Source organism: Epargyreus clarus, unplaced genomic scaffold (genome assembly GCF_041222505.1).
Source record: "Epargyreus clarus isolate Ecla_fem2 unplaced genomic scaffold, WU_Ecla_fem_2.2 ptg000035l, whole genome shotgun sequence".
NCBI lineage: Eukaryota > Metazoa > Arthropoda > Insecta > Lepidoptera > Hesperiidae > Epargyreus > Epargyreus clarus.
This window is the reverse complement of record NW_027332240.1, coordinates 7324047-7338040: the sequence shown is the minus strand read 5'-3', so window position 1 is coordinate 7338040 and position 13994 is coordinate 7324047. Positions and strand designations below refer to the sequence as shown.

General features: G+C 30.2%; 1 protein-coding gene across 1 annotated transcript in view; it reads left to right on the top strand.

Annotated features, from left to right (window-relative positions):
* The window catches only part of Dpp10 (Dipeptidyl peptidase 10), a 139943-nt gene extending 139217 nt beyond the window's left edge, over window positions 1-726 (top strand). Inside the window, exon 18 of the mRNA XM_073092276.1 lies at window positions 638-726. The gene's annotated coding sequence lies outside the window, so the exon portion shown is untranslated. The remainder of the gene's footprint in view (window positions 1-637) is intronic.
* The last annotated feature ends 13268 nt before the right edge of the window (window positions 727-13994 follow it).

Below are 13994 nucleotides of genomic sequence, written 5' to 3'. Positions count from 1 at the left end.
CTACATTTTATTATAGAAATCCTACATCTCTCCTGAATCTTCTTTAGCTCTGAGCGTTGAGCTTAATACCGCCTCATTGCTTCAAGTAATTGAAAATTCTAGTACTTTATATCCATAAGCTATTTAATTATTGTCTTTTTGAAAGCGTGAGTCTTCAAGATATAGCCATGACAAAACAAAATTTTATTGTGCATTGTATTGGCGGAATAATAAGATCAATTCCAATATTTTATAGAAAATTACATCGTCAAATAAATTGTATTTTGTCACTTAAATATTATGCTCTTTTTGAAAGCGTGAGTCTTCAAGATACAGACATGACAAAACAAATTCTTATTGACCATTGTATTGGCGTAATAATAAGATCAATTCCAATATTTTATAGACAATTACATCGTCAAATAAATTGTATTTTGTCATTTAAATCCTCAATCCTCCAATGCAATCCAATCCTACAATTTCTATTTGACAACAGAAGAAATTGTCAAATATTACTTTGGTAGGCAAAACGTTAGATAGGTTGATTATTAATAATGGACGTATAACAATAACGAATAGTTTTTAATATAAAATTATTAAAAGTATTAGAATAATATTAAAATACTTACTATGTTTATAATAACGTTTTTATTTTCAGGTAACAAAGTTCATAAACATATGAAATAGTAGACAGGACAAAGGAAAATAAATTACCGTAGTACAATTTCTTCCATATCCCATATAAATAATTTACTGCCAATGAGTGGACTTTTCTATGCACATCAATACAAGTATGTGATAATTATATAATGAATTAAATTATAAGAATCGGACATTTTAACAAATTGTGATGGACTAAAGTCAGTGTACAATTGGCGAAGTGAAAAAAAGTGAATCATTAATATTGATAGGATGATGTGAAATCCGAAAGCAACTTATATGTCTGTCAATTTCTATTCTAATCGAGGGACAATCAAAATAATAATATTTGGTCAAAATTTTATTAAGATTGGTAACAATAAAAACAATGGTTCAGAAAAGGACAATGAAAATGGAAGTGTAAGAAATTGAGTATTTTCAATCAATTGTTATGTGTTAAAGTCACTCTGGTAAAGCTTTGTTTAAAATAATGTAATAATCGGATAAAAATACCGACATCGCGGACTATTAATGTTTATTGTCTAGTTGACCAAAATATTCGTGGATAAATGTATTACTTATACTAACATCTAATATTTAATGTGTTGTTATTTCTTAATGCAAAAAGGAATAGGGGAAAGGAATAGGATTTTTTTGGTCCTTTCATTATCTGCCATACTTCAATTATATCTTAGGACTGTAAACGCACGAATGTACATCTTAATAGGAGCGAATTAAGTTTAATCTATATCTCCAGACATTGGGCGTGTCAGGCACGTACCGTAGCAGACAAAATAATATTTATCTACATAATATGTATAAACGTATTTCTATCGTAAAGTTGTCGCGTAGGCGGTAACATGCACACTGTATATGAATATTATTTTGTCTGCTACGACACGTGTCTGACACGTTTAATGTTTGTAAGATATAAACGAACCTTTAAGCTCATCAATTTGATCTTGCGTGATGATCGACATTATTTTTTGAATTACATAATTTTAAACAAAGCTAAAGACTAAGAAGAAATTATGTACGGATGGCAAAATAATTATGAATAAAATAATCGAATTGTATAAGCCTTTAAAAGCGCCTTGTTGAGGTATTTCGTGTTATTCTGAATCACTTAACTGTTGCATGTAACATATTCGCATACTTTCCAAATTTACAGACAGTTTGTTGAATGTAGCGTATAGTGATTCAATGTCGTCGATTTAATTTTTAACTCAAGTAAAGTACATATTTATTTTCAACTAGCTGACCCGGCAAACGTTGTTGCCATATAAATAAAAAATGTTAAGGATGAATAACCCTTATCACTTAGGGGTATGAAAAATAGATAGTAGCCGATTCTCAGACCTACTGAATATGCATATAAAATTTGGTGAAAATCGGTAAAACCGTTTCAGAGGAGTTCGGTAACTAACATTGTGACACGAGAATTTTATATATTAGAATCAAAATATACATACTACATATTATTCATCTGCTTTATTATAATCTTACTTAGACTTAAATAAGATTTTGATGTAATGAGTTATAGTCCGCGCCAAACTGCTAGTCCGCTCTGAAGTTGTTGCGAGTAGGTGTAGTCATACAATTTGCTATGGCGACGCGATTCATTTGTATATTCAGAGCGAACTAGCAGTTTTACGTGGACTATGCAATTGTCATTATTATTCAATCGAATCAATTGAAAAAATAAAAATAATTTTTCAATTAATGTTAAATTAAAAAAGTTAAAAATTCAAGTTACATTTTAGAAAATCTTGCCTATTTATGCCTTAATAATCCTCTTTAAATAACACCAAATCAATACTTAATATAGATGTTAAAAATTAAATCGACACATATTTATCGACATAGTTCTAATAAAGGAATTGAAAGTAGTTCTTTAGTCAATGACTTTGTGATTTTAGCCATTTAATTATTGTGATGAGGCGGTAAATTAGATATGCAACACAGATAATGTAATTTGTTTTATCTGTCAGATAAACAATAATTTGTAAAAAAAAAATATAATTTACACATCAAGGTTGTGAACAAAAATTATTAATTTAATACGTACTTACTTACGGTATTATTTATTTGTTGACAACAGGTGTATTATACATATTTATCAAGACAAACTTCAAAACTGATATTTACTAAATAAAAAAGTTCTACTTCTCGTCATATTGGTAACAGTAAACAGAATAAAATATTATTCCCGCCAAAATCTTAAATTACACAAGACAACAACTCTGACAGAATTGAGAATTACCAGATTAAAAATTAATGTTTATATGTCACATAATTTGCACAGATAATCAAATTATATTGATCTGACAGATAAAACAAAAATATAATGCCTATATACCTCGAGTTACTCTAGTCCTGTTTTAGATTATAGGAAACCGTTAAAAAATAACGTATTTATAAAGATCGGACAAATCGTTGACGTCGTACGAAATGGTAAAGTGTAATTTCTAAATGACAAATAATTGTACAGATGTAAAGTGATTTATTAATTAAATAGTGTAGGTATACCGCGGTTTCACGTGTATCTTACAAATTTAACTAAGGATTTTTATTTGTAGTGTAAAATATTTTCAATTTTTAGGAGTAATTTTGGGTAATGTTGCTAAGGAGCTGTTCAAATTAACGCGAATCTCGAGCATAATAGTGAGTTAAGTAATTTACACGTTATTTTGTCTTATTAAATGCATTCAGAAAACTGCCGTGTTAATATTCATTAAAACTTAAGATCTAGTTCCAAATTAATTTACCTGCATGAACATTGTGTGAAGAGATATGGTTTTGAGTCTAATGTGGTACGCCATCACAGTGTATGGTCTGTTATTCGCCTGATTGATGTTATGTGGTGCCTATTGACTTCTGTAATCAACTACTTGTATATAGAATAGAAATCCTTTATGTAGATATGATAAGTGTGTTGCTAATCTTGTCAATTGAGATGAAATACCTCAAAAAGTGGAACTGTCCTACCATTTCAAATCAGAATATAGCGGCACTGTACTGCTATTATGCGGCAAAATAGTTGTTGGTTATGGTTTGACGTAATAAATATTTAAATTAAATGGTTAATAACAATGAAATTACTATTTTATAATCAATCGCTGCAGATAACGCGTTTTAACAGTATTTGAACAGTTCTTTAGGAGATCGTGTAAGTTCTTACTTCTATTAAGAGGTAGTTTTCTTTGTAAGATACACAATTTTTCTTAGAAATAATTGAATTTAAAAATTGAAAATTGCTCATTTTCATATTTCGAGTTTTGCATGTTTCTAGTCATCTCATAATAAACATTAATTACTTATAGAATTTAAATAAAATTTTAGCAAAGACCAATAGTACGTTAAATAATATTTTATTAAAAATAAAGTTTTAAACTAATTAGTAAATTTGAATTTAGTAATTAGTAGAATAATCTTAGTCACGTTTAAATTTTTAAAATTAATAAAAGTTGTATAGCAATAAATTAAAGTGAAAGTATCTCTTACATTAAAAAAGTCTTCATCATAAAATAAAAATGGATGTATGAAATTAAAACATTGTTGGCAACTACACCACTGACAGCGATATAATCAATATAAAAAGTATCGATCTTATCATATTACCGGATAGCACAACACTATACGTAATAAGTATTATAATTTATACAATCTGTATTGAACAGAATTTATAAATAGACAATATATTGAATCGATATTAAAATACAATGACCATGAGCAATATCAGTAATATTGACTTTACTGAAAATAATGTAAGGTAATTAATTGATTTAAATTTTTACCATACTAGGGTGGTAAATTGGACCTTTGTTTTTGGCAAAGCTAAGTATTCTCTGTCGGCCAAACAGTTGCCAACAATGTCATAGAATCAATTTTTCAAAACTAACATCAACGAACACTTTATTTTAATATTTTCTTAGGTAGTAAAGAATAACTTTGTACTATACAAAGATTGATTGATTTTCGATTAATATCGGTAAAAACATTAAGTTAGAAAGCAAACGCACATTACCACAGATTATAGCCTAAGTCCTAATGTTATATAAAACGTCAAGAGTGATTGAAGAGTCTAGATCAGAGGTTCTCAAACTTATTTCGTATATCGCATATTTCTAGTAACAATTATATTGTAGTAGGTACCTTGCAAATATCCTATCGTAATAATTTGTCTCTGAAATAAGTCGCCAAAAAGGTCCTATCAAGGAGGTAGGAGGCTTAATTATTTTTAGTAAAACACAAATCAAACATCGTCTCTAATACGCCTCAAAGCCCATCGATTTTCTTTGGACACTTCACCGACCCCTGAAGGGCTTTATGACTCACAACAAGGGCGCTATATTGTCCACTTTGAGAAACACTGGTCTAGATAATGCTTACCAGTAAGAGAGCTAACAAAAGAAATTAATTTAGAATTGAAGATGTGATTAATGACATAATTCATAGATGTCTACTATCGACAGATAAACATTATCTGTATTTTTTTTTCCAAAGTCACTTTCACTTGATCTTTATTGGAGTTACTATTTTGAGCCAATAGCAGTAGTGAATCCACGTCTATCTCGGTAAAAGAGTAGATACTTGGCGTAAATGTTTGATCCAATATTGGAGCCAATAATATGTCTATTGCGACATAAATTGAGAGAAAATTAAGCTCAAATATTCTTCTTGACAATACCTTATTCAATACTGGAAGTAGTTTATTAAATTAAGTTTTGTTTTGCTTTTCCATTGTTTTTTATACACTTTCGATTAATATCTATTGGTTATTTATTTTACTTTGCCCGAAAATAGAGACCTTTGCTGAATAGAATAGGTTCTTATTAGTACTTATCAGGTAGAAAAGTATTTATTTTGTTTGTAGATCTTGTAAAATCACCCACTTTAATAAAAGTGTGTCTCAAATACATCAACGCTTTACACAAGAACGAATAGTGAGATAAACAAAGACCGAAGTGCCAAATACGACGTTAATTCTCGTAAGAATCTTCTTTATAGATAATAAATTTATGTAGATATTATATATCAATCAAATTGGGTTGAATTAACACATGAATAATAATTCCTGAATTTAGTATTTGTTTATTTTCACCACCAATAGAAAGAAGATAAATGTAAGCATTGGACAAGTAACCAAATAGAAGTGGATAGCACATTTGTAAGTTTGGCCAAGCGCACTAATCGCATATGATTATGTAGTGTTTATATATGTGGCCAAACCAAAGTGTTTGTTGTCAAGGGAGAGGTACGCTCTTCCTTCTACCACAAAATAATTAGTTTTTTTTGTGTATTATTATGAATATTGTGTATTATTCATACGAAATCTCGGCAACCTATATGGCATATTGTAGTATTTACTTACCCTGAACGTGCCTATGCACACATGTTCTCTTAGAATCGGTTGCATTATTTTAGTGCTTTTAATAATTTTAGACGTCTATTTGGTTACTTGGTTCAGGACTTCTAATCACACACATAATATAATAATAATTATGAAATGCATAAGTTTTATAGTCTAATCATTATTTTTAGATTTGTAGGGTTGTCTCGTATCTCGCATAGGAATAAAACGCACATTAATTATTAATATAACATAATATATAAATATAACATGTGATTTTTGCCTTCAATCGGTGTTATTTGATGTTGTGTTAATATTAAAGTTTAATTAAACAGGTCTGATTGTTAAAGTAAAGTAATCTTACAAGAAAGATATTATAAACGCCTTGATATTCAAACTATGAAAGTAAAAATATATGTTTATTAATATATCTACCGTTTTGCGCATTTTATCTCGTTTGCTTTAATCTAGGCGTGTATAATATATTTCCTTGTAATAGGTACATATGAATGACATACAGAGAGAGCACCTCTAGTGGCATAAAATTTAAAATAAATAATATTTTAATATCGGTCACTGCTTCAAAATAAATAGTTTTGTTGTTTATAGCCGTTATAAAGTTACAACAGATTATAACTGTTATAATATATAGCGTTGGAACATACAAAAAATATATTTTATTTTGCTAATTAATTTTGAATTTAAACATGGTTGAAAATGTAACAAAATTGTATGAAAACTGAAACTCACCATTGTCATATATCATATCAATACCTAGTCTTAACTACTTTACTCTTAATAATGTCCAATAAATAGTATTATTTCGATAAACTCAATCACATTTATTAATAATGTTAATTAATTTTAATTCAAGAAGAAAAGAGCATGGTGCAATCGCTTTGTGATTACATTTAGGTATTTTAACTTGTAGTTTTAAGGTTATTTAACTAGATAATAGAATCCATTTTAACATTTAGGATCAGTTCACACTGTCTTCCAGTCTCCGCTTAATTAATTTCCAACACGTTTGGTACATATTGTCATATTACTACATTCTTGTCACATGATACAGATACAATGTATATGTATGTCTGTATGTATATACAGATATACACACACACCCATACACTTTGATCTTTCGCAAGTCTCTACATTCATCTAGCTTTTGAGGGCCATTGTGGGATATAAGCCTCTGCTGATTGCGTTTTTGCCTAAACATGGTCGCCATTTGAGGATATCTGAGTAAACGAGGCCGGGGTTTCCTTCTAAGCATGCTCACGCTTCAGTTTCTTTGAGCTTCCAGATAAAACCAATGAAAAACCGTCTCGATCAGTCTTATCTCTTTAATTTTATCAGTCGTCAGCCAAGATTTTACTTCGCAAGACCCGCTTGTAAATAAGTTACTACTTCCTTAAAGAGCAAGGAATAGCAGGCAATTCATAATCATTTCTCTGTACGTACTACTTACTTTACTCATTGAAGTTGAATGAATATAGATTTATCCTGTAGACATAAATATGTAGGTCCTTAGTAAACTATTTGAATAATGATTTTTCTAGAGAACAAGCGGATAATCACTGGATGATAGTGACGAAAAACCCTATAATATTTACATACATACCTCGAATTGTACTTACATTTTAATATCGCTCAAATATTTCTTCTCTATCTTGACCACATTATTTTTGCATTGCACAGATACATAATATTCAGTACTTTTGAAATGCTTATGAAATGAAAATGCACGATATGTTTAAAGTGGTTTAATTTAACGGAAGTACCTATATTTAATTTGAAATTTAGAGAAAGTTGGTTCTACTTATACAATATACACTTATAATTAAATATAGTTTAATCCGATATTACCGTAAACTACACCTCTTTAGTACAAAGCCGTATTTAAATATTTTTTGAACAAGCAATATCATACTTACTATTGCTTAAATTAAGTATTGTGCCTTCATTTAACGTAAAATATTCGTTGTAAAGTTTGTTTCATTATAGATGTAACTAATGTTGATATTTACTTGAATGTTGTATAATTTTGCGCCTTTAAATATATCATTTACTTTGTAATTGTCTATCGTTGTATGAATCCAAATGTAACCATTTTTAATTTCTTATTAATTGTATTAGTTTTGTAAATCACGTCGTACAAACAAGTTTAAATATATTAGTGAAAAATAACAGTAATATATTAACGTGTTGCATAACAAAATAACGCCGTAGGGAAAAATAACAGTAACAAATTAAAGCGTTATACTAACGTCGTGATAAACATTATAGTAACGTTTTAAAATATATTTTAACTAGAAATAACATAATAGCAGTTTTCGCGTTAAAACTTTTCTGGTTTATTATAAATACTTACCTCTACCTTTCCTGTGATAAAATATTGTTATATTTACTTGAAATTTTCATTATATTTACGCGTAAAACAATATTTTTATTACACCTTCTTATATGATATTTTTAAGTAGAATATATGTATTAAGTTGTACCTACCTATATTAATTTTGTAAGCGTTTTATTGCTTTTTGCCTTATAAATAATATATTTTAATGTAATTAAATCTAATTTTCGTACTAAATTTGAATTGCAAAATCAAATACACATCTTTCAAATCAAGATTATTAAGTAATCTTGTACGTCACGTAGATTAGAAAACATTATAGTTACATATTTCTTGTAGGTACTTTTAATTTTATTCAATAACCTGTATCTTGTAGCGATCTTTATTGAAATCTATTGATTTACAAAATGTTTTGTTATGATGTAATTTATTTCTAGCTCTAAGGAATTTTTCACTCACTGATTCTAATCTAAGCGCTGTTATACTTGCAAATTTTATTTACTGTTATCTTATGGAAGTAACTCGCGAGCGACAGTAAGGTGGCGCAAGCGACCGTCGTCGACAGTCGCCGACTGCTGTTAGTTGATACTAGGCCCGTGCCAGATATAGCACAAACATTTGAACACATGTTTGAACACAGTGAAGCACGAGTATTTGAGTATTTGTTCAAAGCTTGCATCAAAAATGTACACTTTGCCATTTGGTGTCGGATTTTCAAATATGTGCGGAGCCTGCTACGCAAAGTCCAGTTGCTAAGTGACCATGACATGAGTGACAGGTTAAAAATTTTAAACAAATAAGTGTTCAAATGTGTGAGCAAAGTCTTTGTTCAAATATTTGTTTATGTCGACAGATGACAAAACGCCCTCATAAAACGACGGTCGTGTTTTGTTGTTGCCCGCGCTCTTCAACGACAATCGATGACTCTTCGGTTGGAGACTGTCGCTAGCGCTCTTAATGATTGTCAACAATCGTCGCCGATGTTCGCAGCCTGTCGCCAACATTCGCAAACTATCGACGATCACCAACAAGAGCCGGCGACTGTTGTCAACGCGGGCCGTCGCTTGTCGCTTACTACCCCTCGTATGTTACCTCTCTTAGCAGCCCTTAGCAACGGGTCCTCGATTTCGGAGGCCTGGAGGCCAAGTTGCTACAGGTTGCTGCGTTGATTATTGTTATTGTTATGATCTATGAATCACACACTTCATCGAGACTTACTTATTCTACTCGTATTATGAGATTCAATAAATGCATACCATTATATTTGACGTTTTATTTAAACACCCTGTATTTCATTTGTGTACCAAATATTTTGTCTTGCTAGGACATAATTATAAGTTAGTTAAACAAACAAATTGTTAGACGAAATAGTATTTAGCCGAAAATCTTATTAGATTACTTAATTAAGATAACTTATCACGTGTAACTTACTCCTATTTACACTAACCCTAAAAAGGGGCTTAAAATCACAAATTAGCAACAAATTAAACACTAAAGGAAAATAAACTTGAGGTCACGGCTAAACTTGAGACTAACTTAGCCTATCTATTTTGGGTTACCTTTGATACAAAACTGTCCAAGTCTAGCCCTAATTGTAATTTGGGTCTAGCTGACCTTGAACTCCATTTTAGGTATTTTTATCCATCTGACAATCTATTTCGTCTGTGTTTACTGATACAATTCTGGTTTTTATTTAAAGTAAAAAGGAAAACTAGATAACATTGGTTAAACGTATATTATTTACCTATATTATGGAAATTAAATAGAAATTCGAACATCAGACATCGTACCTTATTATTTTCGTGTTTTTCCTAATGGAAATGTAATTAGGAAAAACAATAATACAAAATTATTAATCAAATAATTGAGATATGTTAGAATAAAGCTGTATTTAATCCATGAGGATTTTTTATTGAAACACTAGTAAATAACCTATGTAAATAACTTATAACTTTTTAAAACACTAATATGTGTGTACTTAATGCTTAAGTATGCACGTCATAGATTAGTAAAGATACTTCGCCGCCTTGAAATTGAATGAAGCCACAAACGGCTTATTAGTAAGTTCTTTTTTTTGAATTCTTGACAAATTAAAACATTTTTAGAGAAAATTTACAAATAAATAGCTAATACTGCGTAATTTACATAATAAATAAATAATTAATTCAAATATTTTAGGGACATTTTGGCACGGAGACGTGGCAAAACTTTTTTATTATTAACGTTTTCAGGTTTCATCGCTATTTACATCATGGGAATGGCTAAATAACCACTTTATAAATATTTCCAAGAGTTATTGTGCAAAACCACTACTATAAATACATTATATAGTGTTATTTTAGGAAAATTTTAGCACGGAGACGTAGCAAAACTTTTTTACGCAACTATTTCAAATCTCGAAACTGGGTACATTTTCTTGTTAGGAGTGAGTAATCTTCACTTATCTATGATGCACGTAAAAAGTTATAGGTACATCTTCGGGTAATCTTAGATACCCCAGAATTGACATCAGACAATATAGAAACGTACCTACTTGAAAAACTTTATAATGTAAAAAAAACAGCTTGAAAACAATAAAATTCTAACTTTTTAAATTGTAATATTCACGCCTTCAATTACATATGTGAAGAAGGATTATGAAGCGCACTGTTTTTCTGTTAATTGTTATCACAGATGTAAATGCTTTTAATATATTGTTGGAAACACCTGATAAACTTTTTTCGTATCCGCCAAATATGATGATGCGATAAAATTTCCTGCAAAATTAAACGTTTAAATTAAAAAGTTGTACCTTATTACAACTTCATACACAATTTAAGTATAGTACAAACAATTAGTACCTATAATAGACTTTTGTATTGGTATAATAACAATTTCAAAAGTTATAGAATATCAGCATCAACCTAGTAATTTTCAGTTTACTTTATTTTAAAAAGTTATACTACCATACAAAGGAGCACGATAAGCGATGAATTCGCGTAATATTTTGTGTCTCGCTGTATTCTGTATTTGCGTCTCACTCGCACTTTCAAGCCTAACTTTAGAGCGAGACAGATGCATAATGATAAGAATCTCTTTGGAATTGGAAGAATGAACTCCTCTATGGTAATATTATCCTAGTATCTGAACCTGGAACATTTAAATATTGTGTTAAAAAAATTCTAAGCTGGGAAGTATTTTGCTAAATTAGCTACCAAATTCTTATTCTTTCTTATTAAAACCTGTCAGCTTTGTAAAAAAATCTTATAATAATTGGACTTCACTTCAAAAATATTAAATTAATTCACTTGTTTTTTATCGCCATAATTTACGTGTACAAACTTTTAAAATCGAACATATCGAATTATAACCCAAATCAACTTTACGAAATGTATCGTGAGAAAATTAAGGGAATTTAAAAATGTTTAGTACATTTTAAACACAAATGTAGATTCAAAATACAAGTGTGAAGAGTGAGACAGTGACCGACACGGCGCTCGGAATAACACTTCTCACATGAGAGTTATAAGGGACTAAATGGTAAGGTACACAAAATCATTTATTTTTATACCATTACTAGCTGACCCGGCAAACGTTGTGTTGTCATATAAATAAAAAAAAATGCTAAGGGTGAACAACCCTTATCACTTACGGGTTTGAAAAATAGATAGAATATTTGAAACTGCGATGGTAGCGAAGTCTGTCGAATCCAATGTGAAAGATTCCAAAATCAACAACTACTTACGAATTAAAAATTAATTAAAAAAAACCTTTTCCCACGGACTAAATTGTGAATCTAAACCATTCTCAAGTCCCCTTGAACACACACAACAAATTTCATCAAAATCAGTCCAATCGTTTAGGAGGAGTTCAGTGACATACACACGCACATAAGAAATATATGTATAAAGATAATACGCGAGGTATTCCTTAAATTTATTTCCCAAAGCTTTATACGTATATCATATTGAAATTTATATTAAGTAGGTATGTATGGTTTATAAGATTGAAGTAGGAACGAGTATGCCGTGTGCCTGATGGTAAATGGATACTGTCGCCTATGGACATAATATGTAACCAACTCCATATAAAACAAGAATGCTGTCTGGAGTAGATCACAGGTGCGATGTAACTCCTGAGGATTATGATCCCCTGATATATATGTCAGAGGGCATCTACACACTTCCTCAGTGAACCGCAAGGTCTTACGACCTACTTGATGGTAGAAATAATTAGCATTAATTTACAATTTAAGATAATATTTGATGACTTTAGTATAATACAAAAAATCTAAACTTATAGAATATCAGCATTATCGTAGTAATTTACGGTTTACTTTATTTAAAAAAATATATTACCCTACTAAGTAGCGTGAAAACTGATAACCGATGAATTCGCGAATTTATTTTGTGTCTCATTGTAATCTGTACTTGCATCTCACTCACACTTTCTTGTCCAAATTTAGAGCGAGACAGATCCATAATAATAAGAATCTTGGAAGAATTACCTCCCTTATGGTTTTATTACCCTGGTACCTGAACTAAGTATATTGTAATATCCTATTGAAAAACATAGAGTTATTGCTTTCATAAGTGGGTAATTTGGTAGAATTTTCTCTTCAAAATGTCCTCTACTTTTTTGTTGATGAAATCATTTTGTCACTTAGATGAGTCAAAAAATTGCTAAAGAGTTAGTGATGACAAACAGCGGAGTGATTTAGGTGGTCATCACCGCAGTTGACTTACAGGTAAGTGAACATTCAAGTTTTACTTATAAAACGATTTATTAATCTCTTAACGATGAATTATGAAAATTATGCGACTTCTAAATGGAATATTACGTAATATGCACCATTTTGCAATTTCTATACGAGGAAAGCAATTTAGATTTCGTATTATTTTACTACGATAGCAATATGGTTGGAGCCTTAGAGGCGCACAGGTGCACGGATATGAGCGCAGAGAGTGCCTACATTAAATAAATGCGCTGACATTACATATTTTTAAGTGCCTTACATTTGTGGCAACTACGAGTACGTGTATCTTTGCCTTTATTTATATCTTATTGTGCTTTTTATTACCATATGTGTGTAGTGATGGTTGAAGTATATGCAGATGAAGTTAAGTAGAAATTTATCTCATATCGTTTAATAAATATTAAGTATTATTTAGTAATTCTAATGAAATTACTTTCATTCCAATAAATTTCATTCCATTCTAGAATTCAGTTTCAATTTCTTAATGCTTATGCTTATGCCATAGATTAGCTTATGCTTAATAATGTATGCTCAGAGATTACTTATGAAATCACTTTTAATATTGTTGTGATAATTTTTCAAAATAACAATTGAATGTGTCGAGTTTTTTTGTCGGCGATACACGGTTTCGCGCCTGCATCTCACAAAGTTCAAGGACACCTAATACAGTCTGGAAATGTCAGCCATTGTGACCACTATTTTCCCGCCTTTTATAATTGGCCTTGCTATGTCTACCATTGTTTAGATTTTTGGCTACTTTTCTGTTTTGTTTGCTAACTTAATAACTAAAAATCTTAGTTAATACCCCTATTTCTGTCTTATAACAAGTGTCAAGTTCGGCTTTGCTCTGATTTGAAGGACGTAGTTAACACACGAAGTACCTACTTTAATTTAGTCCTCATTTCAAACAACTCATTTGTCGTTATCAACCTATA